Source organism: Pelophylax lessonae, assembly GCF_965119305.1.
Source record: "Pelophylax lessonae genome assembly, chromosome: 2".
NCBI classification, from domain to species: domain Eukaryota; kingdom Metazoa; phylum Chordata; class Amphibia; order Anura; family Ranidae; genus Pelophylax; species Pelophylax lessonae.
The window spans coordinates 287,233,358-287,253,821 of NC_138769.1; the positions used below are offsets into that span (position 1 = coordinate 287,233,358).

Here is a 20,464-nt window from a genome sequence, read left to right on the forward strand (position 1 = left end):
CCACGGAAAGCCGCTTTCCATGGGGGCATTCCTGCGGAAGCACTTCAAAGACCCACTACATTGACAAAGACAGGGGAACTCGGCCGTGTCACTGGATTTGATTGACAGCAGCGGGAGCGAATGGCTCCTGCTGCTTTCAATCTGTACAATGAGGAGAGAGACAGCGGCTGGAGCCGCTGGGCTCATGCTCATCGCTGGATCAGATCGGGCTCAGGTAATAAAAAAAAAAGGGGGGGGGATCTGGGGGCAGCTGCAACAAAATGGGATTTTTGACTTACCGTAAAATTCATTCATTCATTCGTGAGTTCATTCACAGACACAGCTCTCCATTATTGAGAACCACAGGGTCATTTTGCCCTCTACAGGAGTAGGACACTAGGCAGAAAAAAGCACTTGGCTACGCCTATAGACCTTTAGTTTAGTAACAAGCAGTATCGGAAGTATTACAACTCCATAGAGGGGTGGGTGCTGTGTCCATCAATGAACTCAAAGAAATGGATTTTACGGTAAGTCAAAACCCCTTTTTTTCTCTTTCATTCATTGACGGACACAGCTCTTCATTATTTAGAACCACAGGGACGGCCCCAAGCAATGTCAAACATGAGGGGTGGGACAACAAAAAAAAATCCTAAGGCTATGACTAGCCAACCAGGTAAACAGGAGTTCAACAAAAAATGACTGGAGCCCACCTGAACAATACACACCCAAAGAGGGAGCAGACCCTCTAAACAGCAGCCTGCAAAACCTTACAGCCAAAGGAAGCATCCACAGATGCCAACACATCCACTTTATACAATTTAATGAAATTGTGCACTGACAACCAAGTGGCCGCCTTGCAAACCTGCGCCCCTGAATCCTAATGACTGAAGGCCCAAGAAGCACTAAGCACCCGAGTAGAGTGCGCCGTGACAGGAAAAGGAGGAACCTGACCTCTGATCGAATAGGCCTGAGTCTCCGTCTGTCTGATCCATCTGGAAATGGTCACAGAAGCGGACAGCCCTTTTCTTGGCCTGTCTGTGATCACAAACAGTGAGTCTGACCTCTGAAAAGACTCCGTAGCTGCCAGATACAATCAAATTGCCCGAACCACCTCCAGGGTATGCAATGCAAACTCCTTAGGATGTTTGGGCCTGGGACACAGGGAAGGCCACACAATGTCTTCATTCAAATGGAAATCAGAGACAACCTTAGGAAGGAACAACGGACATGGGCGAAGAACCACCTTATCTTTGTGCACCACCAAGAAAACGGTACGACAAGATAACGCTGCCAGCTTATGTTTTGTGCTGGTTTCTTTTCTTGTTTTTTTTTTTTTTTACATTAATGCTGTGATGGGAGTCAATTTGGTTGGAGGGCCCGTGGAAAACAGCTTACCTTAGAGAGGTTGGGAAATCCCTGTCTAAGCTCCCCATGTCCCTAATATGTGCAAATCACCCTGTGTCTAATAGGGGCACAGGGTGATCAAGAAAATGATGGACAACTACTTAATGGACACTGAGAATAAGGTTTGGAATACTTTAAATGGGACAATATTCTTTATCCACAATATCCCTCAAGAAATCCATGATACATTAATTCCACTGTATCAGAATGATGGAACATTGTATGAGCTTTGCCTCATAGGCTAATGTAGGTTGGAACCAGACAGTCTGCTGCTGGGGGTCTCCTGCTATTGTTTGATTAATAAGATGCTCTGTGTTTACACTTAGGGTAATGTGTAATGTACTTTGTTTTAGCCTGGCTGGTTTAAGTGCTGAGTTAGTTAGCATGGCTTCCCATTCACCTACAGTATTGTTCCTGTCCAGATGGCTAGTTAATTAGCTCAGGTTAATTATATTTATGTATACAATTTAATTTGCATATAATAATGTAATCAGGCTCACCTAACTTGGTTTGGTATATATTATGTGTGAGTTTGTTCAATGAAAAGTTCCAGATTTAGCAGTGAAAACGAGTTCTGCCTAGTTCTTGGTTGCAATAGGCGGCTAGAATGTCTGATATCTATATTCAACACCGGAGGAAGGGGTATACTGACGGAATCATACAAGCGCACTGTGGGTTGGTTCCGTCACAAATGCTATCAAGCCTAAACATTGAGATCTTCATGTCCCCTTTATATTTTGATTTAATACTTCAGTATTATGTAATTTGTATGATCTTTATTGTGTGCTGCTTATATTCTTATGTATACTATCTTGATACGATATGCTTGTATGCTATTTGGCTGTTTAGTACTTCATGGCTTAATAAAATAACGCTTATTTTTATTTTTTTTCAAAAAAGATAATGCCAGTTCTGATACCCTGTGAGCAGAGGTGATAGCCACCAAAAAAGCCACCTTCTGGGACAGCGTAAGCAAGGGAATCGCCTGAATATTCTCAAAGGGAGGTTACTGGAGAACTGAAAGCACCAAGTTCAGATCCCACGGCGGTAAGGATTCTGGAGAACTGAAAGCAACAAGTTCAGATCCCACGGCGGTAAGGGAGACCGCACCGGTGGATTCAGATGGCAGACCCCTTGAACAAAGGTACGCACGTGCATGGCCCGGGGGTCGCTGAAAGAAGACCGCCAAGGCTGACACCTGGCCTTTGATGGTACTCAAGGCCAATTTCTGCTCAAAACCTCGTTTTCAGCAGAAGAAAGGTCAAAATCCGAGCCAAAAAAGAACGAGGGTGAACACCAATCGACTCACACCACAAAATGTACCCTTACCATTTACGATGGTGGATCTTCCAAGATGTACATAGTTACATAGTTAGTGAGGTTGAAAAAAGACATCAGTCCATCCAGTTCAACCTATGATGTGTGTGTGTGTTTGCATTTAACCGTACATTGTATACCCCTGTATGTTGTGGTCTCTAAGGTACCCATCTAATAGTTTTTTGAAACAATGAGAGCACATGCATTTAATGGGATAGATGGAGGACAGGTGACTAGAGGGAGCCCACCCCTCCTTAAAGGCACAGGTTCACACTGAATACCCAGCACATCGCACAATGGTGGCAAAGGTGTCAGTGTGTTGCCTGGCTCAATGTTTTTAACGCATACTGTTAGACAGGTCAATTTGGTTGGTCGCTGGCTGGTTGATAAGTTGTGACTGGAAATCTCTTCCTTTTTTTTGATCTGCGTCCACCCTTCCAGTGCTCCTTACCATTAAGACCAGTTATAGGTGGAGGCAGTGACTACTTTTTACATTATCGTTGATATCTACATTGAGCCAGGCAACACACTGACACCTTTGCTGCCATTGTGCGATGTGCTGGGTGTTCAGTGTGACCCTGTGCCTTTAAGGAGGGGTGGGCTCCCTCTAGTCACCTGTCCTCCATCTATCCCATTAAATGCATGTGCTCTCATTGTAGAGACTCTTTAAATTGTAGAGTTAGGGACTGCAGATATCAGGGTGCCTTGCCGTGGCCTGCAGCTTACGCATGTATTTGCAAATGTGTGCAACCAAACCCCTGTTTTTAACGCATACTGTTAGACAGGTCAATTCGGTTGGTCGCTGGCTGGCTGATAAGTTGTGACTGGAAATCTCTTCCTTTTTTTTGATCTGCGTCCGCCCTTCCAGTGCTCCTTACCATTAAGACCAGTTATAGGTGGAGGCAGTGACTACTTTTTACATTATCGTTGATATCTACATTGAGCCAGGCAACACACTGACACCTTTGCCGCCATTGTGCGATGTGCTGGGTGTTCAGTGTGAGCCTGTGCCTTTAAGGAGGGGTGGGCTCCCTCTAGTCACCTGTCCTCCATCTATCCCATTAAATGCATGTGCTCTCATTGTAGAGACTCTTTAAATTGTAGAGTTAGGGACTGCAGATATCAGGGTGCCTTGCCGTGGCCTGCAGCTTACGCATGTATTTGCAAATGTGTGCAACCAAACCCCTGTTTTTAACGCATACTGTTAGAAAGGTCAATTCTGTTGGTCGCTGGCTGGTTGATAAGTTGTGACAGAAAATCTCTTCATTTTTTTTGATGTGCTGTTCTACCTCCTGCCACCAATGTGAGTCACGACTGTGCCTAATCCACACTGACTGTCACTGTCAATCCCTGCAATAACATTAACCCTGGCCTGCCCTGGCTGTATGGTGCAATCTGCAATTACAATCAGAAGAAGGCTGTGCTGCTGCAATACTTCCATGATTTCCTCTCAATATCGCAATATATATCGTTTAAAAAAAAATATCGCAATATACTTTTTTTTAGGGATGCACCGAAATTTCGGCCGATAATGGGTTAACAGTGCCGAAATTAATATGGCCGCCATGAGGAAGGAGGAGGGCGCAGCGCAGGGCAGGTTTTAAAAGTCCCGCCTCTGGCCAGCCGCCCGCCTCTCAATGACGTCCCTACTACGATCTGTGCATTATGAATGGACATACCAGGCGGGAGGGCGGGGCGAGCGGCCGCTAATACATAGTACTATGTGATCCTTCCTGTCAGCTCAGTGTGACTGTGTGTGAATGAGATCTGATCTGACCTGACACCGGGCGGGGGGGGGGGGGCGGGGGGAGCGGCCGCTAATAGTTGTAACTATGTGAGCCTTTCACTTCCTTGTCAGCGGAGATACATGCCTGACAAGGAAGTGAAAGGCTCACATAGTTACAGCTAATAGCGGCCGCTCCCCCCCGCCCGGTGTCAGGTCAGATCAGATCTCATTCACACACAGTCACACTGAGCTGACAGGAAGGATCACATAGTACTATGTATTAGCGGCCGCTCGCCCCGCCCTCCCGCCCGGACTGTCAGGGAATTGAAGAGAAGTGAAGCTCACATACTGACAGCTATTAGCAGCCGCTCGCCCGCCCGGTGTGTCAGTTCATTCATGGACAGATCGTAGTAGAAGTGACATCACCAGGAGGCGGGCGGCCGGCCAGAGGCGGGACTTTTGAATAATGGACACAGTGACTGGAGGAGTGAGTAGGAGAGGGACGCTGAGCCTAAGCTAAGGGGGGGGGGGGGGTGATAGCTGAGGCAGCTTACCATTGGTATTTGTATTAATTACGCAGCATGAGGGGGTTAATGTATTGTCACTGCTGCATTAGTGACCGACCAGTGGTAGTTAATTAACCCCTTTGTGCTGCATTAGTGCAACCAGTGTTAATTAACACTGATACTGGTTGCACTAATGCAGCACAAAGGGGTTAATTAACTGCCACTGGTCGGTCAATAATGCATCAGTGACCAGCAGTGGTAATACATTAACCCCCTCATGCTGCATAATACAAATACCATTGGTAATTAAATTAACCTATTGCCAACCCATCACAGTACATATACTGTGACAGGGTGGCAGCGGCAGGTGTACGTTGCTGCCTGTTTTTTGGTGTATGCCCCTGTTCCATCTATTTTAAATTTTTTTGGGGGAAAAAGTCATTTTCGGTTTCGGTTTTCGGCTAATGGCATCCTGCATTTTCGGTTTCGGCCCAAAATTTTCATTTCGGTGCATCCCTACTTTTTTTCCAACATCGTGCAGCCCTACTCTGGCTAGAGCTGAATCCAGAGTCAGACCCAGATAATCCAATTTTCTGGATGGAATCAGAGCAGACTTCTGGTAATTCAGAAGCTGTATAGTGAGATCTCCACATCGTTCATCAGGGCAGCAGAGGACTCCGCTTGCAAGAGCAGGTCGTCAAGATAGCCCAGTAAGGCAATCCCTAGCTGATGTAGCAACGCCAGAACCAGGGCAAACACTTTTGTGAAGACCCGAGGACATGAGGAAAGACCAAAGGGTAACGCCACAAACTGATAATACTCCTCTCCTACAGCAAAACAGAGGAAGCGCTGGTTTTGGGCACATATTGGAATGTGCAAGTAAGCATCCTTGATGTCGATAGAGGCAAGAAAATCCCCCTGATGTAGGGATGCCACTACCGTGCAAATGGACTCCATTCTGAACTTGTGTAACCGCACAAAGCAGTTCAGGGCCTTGAGGTTCAGAATCGAACATATCTTGCTCTCTTTCTTTGGGACTGTTAACAGATTTGAATAAAAACCTGAAACCATTCTGAGGCCAAAACCGGGACAATCTCACCCTGAAGCAGCAGGTCTTGCACCGCCCTAAAGAGAGCTTGCAATCGGTCCAGGGACAGACGCACATTGGAAGGAAAGAACCTTTCCAGAGGGTAATAAAGAAAATTGATCTTTTAGCCACACAGTATCACTTGCGTGGACCCATTTGTCGTTTACCAAAGAGGTCCACGGGCCCGGAAACCAGTGAAGACGCCCCCCCACCCCAGACACGGGTGGGGGCGCACCTTCATGCTGAAGGACTCTTGTCGGCTGGTCTAGAGAATCCTTCTCTCAGCTTGCCGGACCAGGGCCGCTTGGAATCTCCCAAGGAGGTTTTGAAAGGTTTCGAGCCCTTGTCAGTGGATCCTGAGGGACAAAATATTTCTTGTGAGCTGAGAAAGACAGGTCACGTCTGCGACGAGACTCCTTACTCTTTCCAGCCTGAGGAAGAAGGGTACTCTTCCCCCTTTTGAGACTCCTAATGATTTCATCCAGGGTAGCCCCAAACAGGAAAATCAGTCAGAGCATTTTTTAGAGGTCTGCCCCACAGACCAATACTTAAGCCACAATATGCGCCTAAGTACCACTGCCGAAATAGATAGCTGAGAAATCAGGGGAGCCGCATCCAAAGGGGCATCACAGATAAACTAAAGCCCCTGGACCAACTGGTCCGCCAGTTGAGCAAAGGCAAGGGGAAGCTGTTTGCCCTCTAGGTCATGGCGCAAACGTTTAGCCCACTCGGTCAGGGTTTACGACACAAAGGCAATAGTGAAGACCGTCCTAAGCACTGAACTAGCAACAGTGAACATATTGCGGGCCACAGACCCCACTTTCCTGTCGGCCCAATCATTAAAGGCCGGCAATTCTTCAATCGGAATCATAGTTGCCTTATTCAACCTGTAAACCGGGGGGGTCCACCACTGGTGGAAAAGTAAACTTTTTGAGGTGGGACTCTTCAAAGGGGTACCTCACCGCAAAGCTTTTAGGACAAATCTGTCAAAATAGGAGGGATAAGAAAACACTTTTGCCATGCAAGACAGCTTGTGAGTGCCAAAGGGGACAGTCATTGCCGCCGCAGCTTCAGCTGCATCCTCCATTGTTAAAGTTTCACGTACAGATACATACAGTGTGTCCACCAGAGACTTCTCTTGCACAGCTACAGGTGTGGAGGAACCATCCTCAGTATCCGATAACTCAGGGAGCGCGGGAGACCCCGCAGGGTGAGCTCCATCTGTGGCAGCCGAGCCAGATTCAGGATTTAAATGAGACAGATGAGGCAGGGGAAGGCGAGCTGCGCTTTTTGCTTTCCTGCCGCCCAAAAGCCACCTCAACTCGGAACAAAAAAGACTCTAGGACCGGCGTCAGTACATCGATGGATGGTTTGGACCATGGGGAAACATGCTCCAGAGACTGCAACATTAAAGAGGTGGACCCCCACAAAAAGTGTCTAGCACTGCAAAAGGACACCCCCACTGAGCTGGTAGCACCACCCGGTCGCCAGGTTACAGAGCACCCCACAACCTGCAGCAGAGAGAGGGAGGGACCCCACCTGGTTCACCACCCCACCAGAGAAGCACCGAGTCCACCAGGGATAGCACTTACTCCATGTGCGGCGTCCAGGGGAAAGAGAAAGACCTAGGAGTCAGCACCAGGAGAAAAGGAGGAGCTCCCACAGCCGAGATCACTGCCCAAAGGCTCCTCGGTAATGGCCGCTACTCTATAGAATGCCAGGCTAATGAAAAATGGCCACCAGACTACACAAGCATGGCCGCCGGCTATAGTAAAACCAACAGGCTACAACAAAATGGATGCCGCACACAGCTTCACGAGGCTCCTGGGGAGCCCAGGCTGCCAGCGTGAGGAAAGGGGGGAACCAGACACTGGGACCCCATAGCAGTTAGCGCCCCCCCCCCCCCCAGCCAAATGCCCAGTCGCCGGGGGGGGGGGGGCTGTCAGTCAGGAGGAATGCAGCGACTCAGGCCGAGACTTGGTCGTATGCGACCTCGCAGGCCAGCCCCCGTCCAGTGGGGCTATGTCGCAGTTAACCCAGCGCGGAGCTCTGGTCTGCGCATGTTCGCTAGGCAGACACTGGATCAAGATTATCCAGCCGGTTGCCCAGTCTGGCAGTTGATTGTAGATCTCGCAGGAATAAAAACAGGAGAAAAAAAGCAATTTAAAAAGAAAAAAAAATGCCAGGACCAGAGATCCAAACAGGTAACTAGGTCCTTACCCCTGACTAGGCAGAAAAAACTGAAGATCTATAGCAGAGAGGGGGGAGTATAAAACCTAGGACTGCCCATAGGTGTAGCCAAGTTCCTTTTTTCTGCCTAGTGTTCTACTCCTCTAGGGGACAATATAACCCAATGGTTCAGAATCCTGGAGAGCAGTGTCCATCAATGAACAAAAGAGAAAGGTTGTTTTATAAGGTGATCGTTTACAATCACTTTAATGCTGTTCTCAAATGATCAAGACTATATTGCTTCCAATGTGTTCATGTTGATATACTTATTCTGTGACAACATTTTATTAGAGACTCAGGAAACTATGGGAAAGAAAATGCATTGCTTATAGCCACAATTTTCCGCTCATTCCTAACCTGTACTGGAAAAATGACCTGGAATATTGCTGTATGTATTAAGCATTAAGTATTTTTTATTTGCGTATTTATACACTACTCTTGAAAATGTTGAAGATAGTTCAAGTTATTAAAAAAAATGTTATTACTTTTTCAAAAGCATAAGTAATATAGTCCATATTTTTTTAACATATCAATTGGCTGCTGTATATTTTGAGGAGAAACTTTTGGCACCAATGTGATTAAAAAAAAATAAAAAAATCTAGTCTTTTAGTCTATTACATAAAAAAAATAGACCTACCTACATTTCTCATCATGTGGTACAGTACATGACTATATTAAAGCGGAGTTCCACCCAAAAGTGGAACTTCCGCTTTAGGGAGTCCTGACCCCCCGACATGCCACATTTGGCATGTCATTTTTTGGGGGGGGGAGCGGGTACCTAGTTTTGACAGGTACCCGCTCCCACTTCCGCTCGGAGCGCCGCGGCGCCCTGAGCGGAAGTTCTCCTCTCCCCCTCCCTCCCTGCAATCTTCTGGGACACGTCAGAGGTCCCAGAAGATTGCCGGCCAATCACGGCGCGCAGCGCGACTCGCGCATGCGCAGTGGGTACCCGGCTGTGAAGCCGCAAACTGTAACAGCCGGGTGCCCACAGCAGTGATGCCGGCGCCGAGGGAGAGGATCGAGGCTTCCGGCGGCCGCATCGCTGGACCGTTGGACAGGTGAGTAAATGGCTGGAGGTTTGATGCATGAAGAGAACTATGATTTAATTTGTATTGCTGAATCTTGCCTTCATTCTGTACATGATTGGGCTACCGGAACTGCATAATGCCGTTTGTTACAGGCCATCTAGTGTTAACGAGGAGGCAGAGACTCTGCTCCTTGCACAGAAAGATAGGGCTGCAAGGACTAGGAAAGTGATGATAATGGGGGATTTTAACTACCCTGAATTTGACTGGAGTAATAGCACTGCAAGAACAGTTAAAGGGCAACAATTTCTAAACCTATTACAAGACAATATGGCCATAAGGCCAATGTGCTGTCTCTATGATGATTTCACATGGCACGCCCCCACAGTTAGAATCACTCCCCTAGGCTCACATTTAACCCCTTGATCACCCACAGTGTTAACCCCTTCCATGCCAGTGTCATTATTACAGTAACTGCATATTTTTAGCACTGATTACTGTAGTAATGTCACTGGTCCCCCCAAAAGTGTAAAAAATGTCAGTTGGGGTGTGATCTGTCCGCTGCAATGTCGCAGTCCCGCAGCTCGCCGCCATTACTAGTAAAAAAAAACACAAAACCAATAAAAAATTACATAAATCTTTCCCGTAGTTAGTAGACACAATAACTTTTGCACAAACCAATCAAAATATGCTTATTGCGATATTTACTACCAAAAATATGTAGCAGAAAACAAATTGACCTAAAATGTTAAAAAATATTTTTTTTTTTTTTTTAAGAAAGTTGTATAGCAGAAAGTGGAAAATATTGTTTTTTTCAGAATTGTCGCTCTTTTTTTGTTCATAGCGCATAAAATTTTTTGTAAGAATTTACTGTAAAATCCTTTTCTCTGAGTCCTCTGACAGACGCAGCTCTCAATGCTTCTTCACTATTGGGTTATGCGCCATCTACAGGAGTAGACTAGGCAGTAAAAAGTTTTCACTTGACACGCCTATAGGGGCTGTCCCTTACAACATAACCCCAGACACAATGTGCTCTCAAATCAGTTTCGTAGCAAGCAGTGAAAGAAGACACAACCAACCTCATATAGAGAGGCGAGAGCTGCGTCTGTCAGATGACTCAGAGAAAAAGATTTTATGGTAAGTTCTTACAAAAATCCAATCTTCTCTATTGTCCTCTGACAGACGCAGCTCTCAATGCTTCTTCACTATTGGGACGTCCCAAAGCAGTGTGCGCATGAGGGGTGGGAAGAATGCAACCAACTGTTAATGTACATCCAAGGCTAAAACGTAACAAAAAATACACTGACCTAAATCATTGAATCAGCGCTCACTGTATCAACAGGATGGGGGAGACCACACTGTAGGTGGAATGGAAACCATAAATGGTGAAGACAAACTGTAATAGGGAAACATGAGCATGGAATAAAATCAATAAAACATCATTGGAACAGAGGAAACCTATATAAAAACATCATCCGAGAGTCATGAATCTTCAGTCAATGTTGTCCATAATAGCAACAAGTCCTTCTGCTATAAAAGTCACAAACTCCAAAGGGGGGCTTGGATGTAGTATTAAGACCGGCAGCTCCTCAAGAGGTAGGGAATTCCTCCAGGCATGTAATACAAACCCTGATCCTGCTTTTTGGTTTATGGCGCTTTCTAATAGCCCACAATGATGGTCCCGTTTTACTCATTCCCCCCCTTTCCTAGATTTCCTTGCTGGTCTGTCACTTTTCAACATATACAGAGACTGGTCCTAATTGTGGCTGGATCTATCAAATCATTCAATCAGTCCCTTTTGTTATGGTTCCTTATTTAAGTGCAATGTTGGTGGAGGGGCAGGCCTGCCTGTTGGAGGAGGTGGTCCTCCGAAATGACATTGCGGCCCGCCCTCCACGTTTTGTTCAATGTTCTGATTCCTGTCGGTCTCCGTGGAGGAGCCGACAGGTCACCATTGTGTCACTTCCGATTTCGGTTTCCGGTCACTACCGGTCCCAGACACCAGCGGACATTAGCGAGGCTGCCCATCCAGGGAGCCTTTGCGATTTTGAAGACCACAGCTCAGTGCCTGTATCCTGAGCTCCTTTCAACACAGAACCGCCACCTGGACCTCACAGCCCGCAACTCACTAGCTGGCTTCACTGTGGAGATCCCCCTCGGACATTACATAGGCTGATCTTGTTTTATCTACATGTAAGTTGATACAATAAAATTGCTTTGTTTTACATTCACCCCTGTGACTTGGCGCTCCTTGTTTTCCTTTTGTATTACAAGGCTAAAACGTAGCCAACTGGGTGAAAAAGCTCACCCAAATCAACAGGAGCTTACCCCCAAAACAAAAATTCACCCCCGCAAAGAGAAAACCAAGTCTCTTTGTCAAGCAGCAGCCTGCAAAACCTTGCGGCCAAAGGCAGCATCCGAGGATGCCAACAAATCAACTTTGTAGAATTTTGTAAAAGTGTGAACAGACGACCAGGTCGCCGCTTTACACACCTGAGCAGTGGAAGCCTGATGGCGAAAAGCTCAAGAGGCACTCAGCGCTCTAGTAGAATGCGTCCTCACAGGGAAAGGAGGAACCTGACCCTTCAATGAATAGGCCTGAACAATGGTCTGCCTGATTCATTTTGATATGGTCGCAGCAGACGCAGCCGAACCCTTCCGAGATCCCTTAGGAAGGACAAACAAAGAATCAAATGTCTGAAAAGACTCCGTGGCTGACAGGTAAACCCTGATCGCCCGAACCCCATCCAGCGAATGCAAGGCAAATTCCTTGGGATGCTTGGGCTTAGCACAGAGCGAAGGCAAAACAATATCTTCGTTGAGGTGGAAGGCAGACACCACCTTAGGGAGAAAGGATTGGTTCGGTCATAGAACAACCTCATCCCTATGAACGACCAAATAAGGTGAACGGCAGGACAGAGACGCAAACTCAGACACTCTGCGGGCAGAAGTGATAGCCACCAGAAAGGCAACCTTCTGGGACAACAAAGGCAGAGAAATTTCCCTAATATTTTCAAACGGAGGACGTTGAACAGACAGAACCAAGTTCAGATCCCACGGAGGCAAAGGGGATCTTCTGGGCGGAGCCAGATGATGCACTCCTTGAATAAAGGTGCGGATCAAATAATTAGTCGCCAAGGGGCTATGAAAGTAAATGGCTGAGGCCGACACCTGATCCTTAATCGTGCCTAAAGCCAAGCGTTGCTCAACTCCCTTCTGTAAGACGGCTAAGACCCTCGCCACCGAAAAAGAGAAAGGATGCAACTTTTGCAATTCACACCAGGCAATATACATCTTCCAAGTGCGATGATAAATCTTCCTGGAAGTCGCCTTCCTAGCTTTCAACAAGGTTGGAATCACAGAATCAGAGAGACCCCTGTCCCTCAACACCTGGCCTTCAACAGCCAGGCCGTTAAAGCCAGCAATCGTAAAGCAGGATGGAAGATCGGCCCTTGAGACAGCAGATCCTCTCTGAGGCAGCCGCCAGGGAGGCTCGATGACCATCTTTACTAGGTCTGCGTACCAAGACCGGCAAAGCCAGTCTGGGGCCACCAGAATCACCGGCACCTTTTCCACCGCCAGCCTGCGAGGAACCGTGACAAGAGCTGAATCGGAGGAAAGGCATAAATTAGCCGAGATTGGCTCCAAGGCACCACCAACGCGTCTGTGGCGTCAGCCAGAGGGTCTCAAGCCTTGGCCACAAACTGCCCTACCTTTTTGTTCAGACGCGACACAAACAGATCTACCTCCGGAGTTACCCATCAGGCACACAGGAGGCGAAAAACCTCTGGATGCAGGGACCATTCCCCCTGATCCAGAACCTGATGACTCAGGTAATCCGCCTGACAATTCTCCACACCTGGAATGTCAACAGCGGAGAGAGCTGGAACAAGATCCTCGGCCCAAGTCAGGATCTCAGCCACTTCCCTGGCCACCCGGCACTCTTGGTGTCCCCCCTGATGATTGATGTAAGCCACAGCCGTGGCATTGTCGGATTGTACCCAAAACGGAGAGCCGAGTAGCCGAGGCATCCAATGGAACAGGCAGAGTTTGATCGCCCTGAGCTCCAGGACTTTTATCGGTAAGGATGATTCCTCCTTCGACCACACACCCTGGACACAAAGATTGTCCCGCACTCCACCCCAGCCCGACAGGCTGGCATCTGTGGTGACCACTGTCCACAACAGCGGCAGAAAGGACCAGCCCTGGCTCAGAGTGGGCGACAAACCACCACGGGAGCTCCGACCTCGTAAGACGGCTTAAACAGATCATTCTGTCCAAGGACTGCAGGCCCTTGTTCCACTTGACAAGAATCTCGTTCAGATACCCGAGGATTGCAATCCTTTTTTGCACAGCAAAGCCAGCACCGGGGCCAAAACCTTTGTGAAGACTCTGGGAGCGGAAGCTAGACCAAAGGGTAATGCCACAAATTAAAAGTGCTCCTCCGCCACCGCAAAACGGAGATACCGCTGATGACCTTCGAAGATAGGGATGTGGAGATACGCGTCCTTTAAATCGATGGAGGCCAAAAAATCCCCCTGATTTAGAGATGCAGCCACCATTTCATCCGGAACTTCTGCACCCGCACAAAGCGGTTCAGTGATTTGAGGTGCAGAATCGGACGCACCCTGCCCTCCTTTCTGGGCAACGTGAACAGGTTAGAGTAAAAACCCCGAAACCTGTTCCGCTGGGGAACCGGGACGATTACGCCCTGTGCAAGGAGATCCTGCATTGCCCCCCTGAGATCCCTCAGTCGATCTGGAGACAGACGGAGATTGGATGGAAAGAACCTGTCTGCTGGGCGAGACCGAAAGTTGATCTTGTACCCTGAACGAATCAGTTCGTGAACCCACTTGTCTTGAATCAGAGACATCCAGGGTTTCCGAAAGTAATGCAGACATCCCCCCACCCCTGAACCGGGTGAGGGTGTCCCTTCATGCAGAGGAGGACTTGGCCGCCAAACCGGACTGGCCGGCCTTGAGCTTTCCCGACCAAGCCTTCTTGTTCCCTCCGGAAGCTCTAAACAGTTTGCATTTTTCTTGCGCCCCTGAGGCACGAAAAAGTCCCCTGTGAGCCTTGAAGGAAGGCCCCCGCTTACCCCGAGGCGCCTTACCTTGTAAGGATTGGGGCAGAAGAGTACTCTTACCCTCCATTAGGCCCTTGATTAACTCATCCAAAGAGTCACGAAACAGACGTTCACCCAAAAAGGGGAGATCCGTTAAGGCTTTCTTAGAAGCCTGGTCCGCCGAACAGCTCCTCAGCCATACCATGAGGCATATGGCAATCCCCACCGCAGACACTCTGGCAACCAAAGGAGCCGCGTCTAGGGCCGCATCACACAGGTACACCAAGGCCTGGGCCATCTGATCCATGAGCTCAATTAGAGTCGGGGGAACAGACTCAGCATTCAAGTTACCCCGAAGTACCTTGACCCATTCCGTAACCATCTGGGAAACCAGGACGGACGCGAATACAGGTTTGAGAATCGATCCCGCCAACAAGTGCAGGTGGCGGGAAAGGAATTCCAACCGTCTGTCCATCGGGTCCTTAAACACCGGGGAGTATTCCACCGGGACCACAGTAGATATGTTCAACCGGGAAACAGTGTGATCCACCTTAGGTGACACCGTCCATAATTTGAAACTGAGTAAGCGAAGGGGCTGAAAACGCTTAGGCACCACTAGCACGTGCTTAACGCACCACCATTGCTCATTCACAATATTGTGAAAATCCTCAGGACAAGGAAACACCTGACCCGACTTCTGTACTTTGCGGGAGCCAAAAACTACCCGCTTTCCTGACTGTGTGGGCTCATCATCCAGTTGCAATGTTTCCCTGACTGAACGAATCAGATGCTTCCACCAGATCGCGTTCCCGCGCCGCAGCCGAGGAGGACACATCCTCCTCACCATCAGACTGCGAGGACAGAGATCCCTCAGGAATGGGGGTGTCCGTGGCGACCATATCAGGCTCTGAATCAGAACCCTGAGAGGGCATCGGCCATTTTTGGGTAGTGACTTGTTTCATTACAAGGTCCACCTTTTGACGCCAGAGTTTCTAATGCTGCGGAAAGAGACACCAGAGATGGTGATCCGGAAGGTCTGGACGCACAAATAAAATCAGAGGGAAAATTTTCGCCACATGTTGCAGTAGAAGAAAAAAATGAGTGCACTGCCCCTTTAAATCACGATCCACATCGCTATACCGCGCTATATCCGGAGTCCCCCTTTAAAGGTTGGCAAGAGCAAAGTGTGCCAGAGAAATGTCCAAAGGACCAATACCCTTTACTTAACTAACGCTGATTGCCCAGGAAGCAGCCACTCTGCAGTCAGTCTTTCAGCAATAGAAACGTTTGACAGGAAGTGACACATCATCACTAGAGCCCGAACTCCGCCTGTGTAACCTCAGGCTACAAAAAATGGTGCCAATAGATAAGGTATAGGAAGCCAAGGAAAAATGGCCGCTGCCCTTACACAGAGCGGCCTATGCCCACATTTAAGATTGCGGCCGAAAATGGCCCCAAGCGCTCAGGAAACCCAGGCATAAGGCCAACCCCGGGAATCCACCTAAAGCAGGGGTCTTCAAACTATGGCACTCCAGGTGTTCAGGAACTACAATTCCCATCATGCCCAGTTATGTCTGTAAATGTCAGAGTTTTACAATGCCTCATGGGATGTGTAGTTCCGCAACAGCTGGAGGGCCGTAGTTTGAAGATCCCTGACCTAAAGGGACCCCACAGGACAAGGTAACATCTCCAATACTCCCCCCCCCCACCCCCAGGCGTCAGACGCCAGCTATAGCACCCCCAGCAGGAGCGGGGAGGGAAGGGCCTGTCCTGATAGGCCTGGGGGATCTTTCAGAGAAACACAGCCCTGTTATCCCCAGGAGTAGGCCCACAGCTCCCCCTCAAAGGTCTGCTACAAGGATACGGGGGGCGTTGCATCGCTGACCATACCATAGACCGTGTGGGCTCCGCTCCGAAACAGCTCTCTACCACAAGAGGTGGTTTCTGCGGGAAGTATGGTGGCTTTCAAAAGACTCTTAGATGTACATCTCAAGAATCAGAACATTCAGGGGTATGCAAGATGATTACGGCCACACACACCTACACAGGTTGAACTGGATGGATTATTGTCTTTATTCAACCTCACCTACTATGTAACTATGTAGCTGGCATCCCACCCTGAGTGAGGGTGCTGTCACACTCGTTGGCAAGGCTGGGAGACCTTAAGGATCTAGATTATCCAGTGCGAAACCCCAGCCCGGCTGTCGCTTGTAGTTCACCAGGAGGTTCACTCTGACACTAGCTAGCGATAGTGAGTAAAGAGAAAAAAACAAACATTCTTAAAAGAAAATAAAAACCGAGACCAAAGTCCCAGCAGGGAATCTAGGTCCTACTCCTAAACTAGGCAGCAAGAAACTGATTTGAGAGCACAATGTGTCTGGGGTTATGTTGTAAGGGACAGCCCCTATAGGCATGTCGAGTGAAAACTTTTTACTACCTAGTCTACTCCTTTAGATGGCGCATAACTCAATAGTGAAAAAGCATTGAGAGCTTCGTCTGTCAGAGGACGATAGAGAAAATAAAAAATCGCAGAGGTGATCAAATACCACCAAAAGAAAGCTCTATTTGTGGGAAAAAAAGGATATCAATTTTATTTGGGTACAGCGTTACACGACCGTGCAATTGTCCGTTGAAGTAACGCAGTGCGGAATCGCAAAATATGGCCTGGTCATTAAGGGGGGAAATCTTCCGGTACAGAAGTGGTTAATAAGTAACTATAGGCCTGTTAGTTTAACTTCTATAGTTGGGAAGATACTGGACAGTTATATAAAAGACCACATAGATGAACGTTTGCTAGAAAAAAAATAGACATCATGGATTCATGAAAGACAGAAGTTGTCAAACAAATCTGATTTTATTTTATGAGTAAGTAAAACCTTAGACAAAGGAGTAAATGTGGATACAGTACACTTAGCTTTTAAAAGAATGTTTGACTCAGTTCCCCCCACACAGCTAATGGGTAAAGTAAATTCTACAGGCTTGGAAAAATCAGTTTGTAAATGGACAGAAAACTGGCTAAAAGACTGTATTTAGAGGTAATGATTTATACTTCAAATGGTCTAGAGTTGTTAGTGGTGTACCCCAAGGTTCAGTGTTGGGACCCTTACTTTTCAATACATTTATAAATGATATAGGGTCTGGGATTAAAAGTACCATTTCAGTCTTTTCAGATTTCAGATATGTAGAGGAAGAACATCCTTACTGGATGTCTCAAACTTACAAGCCTTCCTCAATACACTGTTTAATTGGGCGACTATGTGGTAAATGAGGCTTAGGCCTGGTTCACATATATGCAGTGTGGGAAATGCAGCACATCCTAAACGTTTCCCGCACTGCACTGAAATCATACTCCGTTCATGCAAATTACCACTGGTGTCAATGTTAAATAATGACACCCCAAAATAGATCGCCAAATGCAGTGTGATTGAAAGAATCAGATCGCATGGGTGCTGTGCGAACGGAGCCCATACAAAATATGGAATGGGCTCAAATCGCACTGCAAAGAATCACATGTGATTTTATTAGAAATATGGTACGATTCCTATCTGAATCACAGGCGGTGTCCCAAACCGCATATATGTGAACCCAGACTCAATGTTGATAAATGTAAAGTTATGCATTTGAGGGCTAAATATATGCACACATCATACATACTAGGTGGAGTACAACTTGGGGAGTCAATGGTGGAGAAGGATCTGGGTGCTCTGGTAGATCATAACCTTAATAAGTAGGGTTGCACTGATACTTTTTTTTTTTTTTTTTTTAATCAGTGAGTACGAGTATTATTACTTGTGCTCAAGTACTCGCCGATACCAAGTAGCAATACCTTTGCTGTTTCCCACACCGCTCCTGTGTGAATCCAGACGGAAGTCACTATGACAGGCCTGGGTTCACAAAGGAGCGGTGGGGGGGGGGGGAACTGCATACAATTCGGACAGGAATCCCGTCACATTCCTGTTCAAATTGCATGTGATACTTTGCAGTGCTATTTGAGCCCATTCCTTTTGTATGGGCTCAAATCACACCGCAAAAGGTATCTGTTTAGGTAGCAGAACATTTGAACAAGTACAAGTACTCGTGCAAATGCTCAGTATCCGCACCAAAACTGGTATCGGCACAACACGATTAATAATGCCAAGCAGTGCCGAGCTGCGGTTTACAAAGCGAGCGAAATCCCTTCTTGTATTTAAAGAGGTATGGACTCCAGAGAGAGAGAGAGACATCATTTAGCACTTGTACAAATCATTAGTAAGACCTCATCTAGAATATGCAGTTCAGTTTTGGGCACCAGTTCTCAAAAAGGATATCGGGGAACTGGAGAAAGTGCAGAGAAGGGCAACCAAATTGATAAGAGGCTTAGAGGAGCTTAGTTTTGAGGAAAGATTAAATGAACTAAGAAGAGGAGATTAATGGGGATATGATCAACATTTATAAATACATGAGTGGTCCAGTATAGTGAATTTGGTGTAGAGTTATTCATTTTAAAGGTCATCACAGAGGAAAATGGGGCACTCTTTATATCTGCAGGAACAGGGAGTTAACCTCCAAATACAGAAAGGCTTCTTCACAGTGAGATCTGTGAAAATGTGGAATAGACTCTTGGGAGATCAGGGAGGAATTTATTTTGCTTTGTGGGTTGAACTCGATAGACTTTTTTAAACCAGACTAACTATGTAACACTTTTATCATGTGAAAAGGATTAACATAACAAACACTGCAGTATCACACTATTAATTTAACCACTTTAGCCCCAGAGGATTTGGCTGCTCAATGACCAGGCCCTATTTTGCGATTCGGCACTGCGATTATTTAACAGACAATTGCGCGGTCGTGCGACGCTGTACCCAAATTAAATTGACGTCCTTTTTTTCTCACATATAGAGTTTTCTTTTGGTGGTATTTGATCACCTGTGCGATTTTTATTTTTTGCGCTATAAACAAAAAAAGAGCGACAATTTTGAAAAAATTACAATATTTTTCACATTCTTTTATATGAAATTCTCCAAAAAAATTTAAAAAAATAGAATTTTTGTAAGAACGTACCGTAAAATTATTTTCTCTGAGTCCTCTGACAGTCGCCGCCCGATATTAGCCTTCACTAATGGGTAATGGCGCCCTCTGCAGGAGCAAGGCTAGGCAGATAATTGATTATCAGGTTAATACAAAAAAACTTTTATACCTCACCACGCCACTAGGGGGCCATTATCCCAAACCCAATCTGATATTACCTCAGTTTGTAGCAAGCAGTACCGGAAGACAACAACCCCCAGATCCAAAAAGAAAACAGAGGGGCGGGGGCGGCGACTGTCAGAGGACTCAGAGAAAAGAATTTTACAGTAAGTTCTTACAAAAATTCTATTTTCTCTTACATCCTCTGACAGTCCCCGCCGATGGGATTAGCCTTTACTAATGGGACGTCCCAAAGCAGTGCAGGTATGGGAAAAAAAACGCAACCAACTCAGAAGGTAACGCAAACAGCCGGGCCAGTAACAACCTGAGCCCACAGGAAAAAAAACTGGAAACAAACCCAGAATAACAAAAAAACATCCCAAGAAGGAGGCACAGTAAAAATAATGTCCCCTGAAAACAACCGCCGCACTCAAAACTGTGTGGCCAAAAGAAGCATCCGAAGATGCCAAAAAACATCAAGTTTGCAAAAACTTTGTGAAAGTGTGCACGGACAACCAAGTCGCCGTCTTGCACACGTGAGCCACAGAAGCCTGATGGCGAAAAGCCCAAGAGGCACTAACAGCTCGAGTATAACGGGCCTTTTTACCGGAAAAGGAGAAATCCTACCCTTAATGGCATAGGCCTGAACAATCGTCTGTCTGATCCACTTAGAAAAGGTCGCCGCGGAGGCGGCCGATCCTTTCCGAGGTCCCTCAGGAAGAACAAATAGAGAATCAGACTGTCGAACAGACTCCGTGGCGGACAGGTAAATCTTGACCGCCCGGGCCACATCGAATGCAAGGCAAATCCCTTAGGATGCTTGGGCTGCGAACACAGCGAAGGCAACACGACAGCTTAATTGAGGTGGAACGAAGAAACCAACTTGGGAAGAAAAGACTGGTTCGGTCACAGAACCACCTCATCTCTATGAAATACCAGAGAAGGAGAGCGGCAGGA

General features: G+C 47.1%; 1 protein-coding gene across 4 annotated transcripts in view; it reads right to left on the reverse strand.

The window, feature by feature from the left end:
* AHCYL1 (adenosylhomocysteinase like 1) overlaps positions 1 to 20,464 on the reverse strand; it is a 494,269-nt gene that overhangs the window by 354,991 nt on the left and 118,814 nt on the right. The gene's annotated exons all lie outside the window — the stretch shown is intronic.